Source organism: Chinchilla lanigera, unplaced genomic scaffold (genome assembly GCF_000276665.1).
Source record: "Chinchilla lanigera isolate Chin_1 unplaced genomic scaffold, ChiLan1.0 scaffold00207, whole genome shotgun sequence".
Lineage (NCBI taxonomy): Eukaryota > Metazoa > Chordata > Mammalia > Rodentia > Chinchillidae > Chinchilla > Chinchilla lanigera.
Window position 1 is genome coordinate 211,300 of NW_004955608.1, and position 2,293 is coordinate 213,592.

A 2,293-nucleotide genomic window follows, 5' to 3' on the forward strand; every position below is an offset into this window, starting at 1 on the left:
CACTTAGGGCTGGAGATGGGCATAAAATAGATCCACCTTTTGTTTTGTTTTTGTTTGTTTGTTTGTTTTGTCTTTTAGTGACAGGGTCTCAGCATGCAGTTCAGACTGTGCTGGATTTCACTTTGAAGCTCATGCCAACCTTGGAAAGCACAATGATCCTCATGCCTCAGCCTCCTCACTGCTGGGATTACAACCAGGCACCACCACACCCTACCATTTTGTCTTGTTTTTGTGAGACAGAGTCTCAATATGTACTTCACTCTGGCATTGAACTCACTATGTAGACTTGGTTAGCCTCAAACTCATGGGAATCCTCGTGCCTCTGTCTCCTGAGTGATGTGTTTATATGAATGATCCACTATGTCCAACGGACACACTTTCAAAAATATTGCACAGAATGTTTGTGCCTGGTGTGGTGGCACATGTCTGTAATCCCAGCACTTTGGAGGCTGAGGCAGGAAGATTGTTGGCAGGTAGACACTAGCCTGGGCTACACAATGAGCTCCATGCCAGCCCGAACTGCCCAGTGAGACCCTGTCTCAAAAAGACAAATAAATCGCAGAGAATGTTTTTCAGCTTTTGGGAAAAGGAACATGGAATTTATCCATTCATATGATCACAAAGTTGATGCTAATATTAAGGACCAGAAGGAAAAGTATTTAAAAACCCATAAACAAGAGCAGTGGTGCATGGACTATGTTCCACCATCTACGATGCTGTTGCTGGCTGAGAGCTTCCAGCCCAGCCCAGGGAACTTGGTGACTTGGTGTGAAAAAATATTTGAAATGGAATGAATTTTGTATCCACTTAAGGGAACATGTTGCCAGAGCCTTCTCCTGAGACGCACCCAAAATGACAGCTGTGGATGTAATGAAATTTGTTCTCAGCTAAAGCAACATGCTGACTTAGTGAGAACCTTCTCAGAATAAAGAACACACCATGCGTGGTCACACATCTATGTAATCCCAACTCTCTGAGATTTTGAAGCAGGAGGATCACAAGTTTGATCTTATCTTGGGCCAGGTGTGGTGGTGTACCGCTATAATCCCAGCACTCAGGAAGCTGATGCAGGAAGATTGCTGCAAGTTCGAGACCACCGTGGGCTACAAAAAAAGCTCAAGTCCAGCCTGAACTGCATAGGGAGACCCTGTCTCAAAAAGACAAAAATAAATAAATAAATAAAATCTCAGCTTGGGCCACATGACATCTGAGAATTGGAATCAAAATAAAACATGACCAGTGGGCTGAGATGTAGTTCAGTGCAAAAGTTCTAGTTTCAAATCCCAGTGCCCCCAAAATACTAATTATTTGCTAGGATAAGTTCCAACATAGATCCCCTTGAGTTCTAGTCAAGAGCTCTAGCATGATGCAAGCTTCCCAGGGCTGTTATTAAAATTCTAGTAGAAGTAGGCATGTGGCCACATGCCTGCCAAGCCAGCACTCAGGAGGCTGAGGCAAGAGGATCACTGCAAACTTGAGTCCAGACTGAGATAAGTGAGCTCAAGGCTATCCTGAACTGTATAGCAAGACCCTGTCTCAAAAAGACAAACGAAAAACTTCTAGTGGAACCAGGAGTGAGGGTATACCCCTGTAATCCTAGTAATTACAAGGGTGAAGCCAAGAGGATGGAGGCCAACCTGGGCTACATGGTCAGACCAGGTCTCAAGAAAATGAAAGCAAAACCAATCAGTCACTCCAAGCAGGCTCAGTGATCCACGCCTGTCATTCTAGGACTTTTGAATGCTGAGTCAGGAGGCATCCAACCTGTAGCAGATAACTTAGTGATTCCTTGTGTAAAAATAGAAAATAAAATAAAAATGAGCAAAGGTATATCTCCATGCGAAGGCCTTGAATCCAACCCTCAGAGAAAAACAAGATAAAAATGTTCTCCCATTTAGTGCAGTTAAATCCAAAGTGCCCTTGCTCCTCCCCTTCACCTGCTTCAGCATCAGGAGGAATTCAGACGAATGACAAGGGAGCCCCTGCTGAGCTTTGAAGAGGTGGCTTTCATTGGAAGAAAACTGTGAGCTTTTAAATACTACATGACAAGATAAAGCCAGGTGTGGTGGCGTACCACTGTCATCCCAGCACTGGGGATGCTGAGGCAGGAGGATTACTGTGAGTCAGAAACCAACCTGAGCTACAAAGTAAGTTCACAGCCAGCCTGGACTACATAGCGAGACCGTGTCTCAAAAACAGTTATGAAATGACCTACACCAATGCACAAAGCAAGGTATAAGGTGTGAAGGCCAATTTGCACACTTTTGATCCGAAGAAAAATCTGACTCTGCCT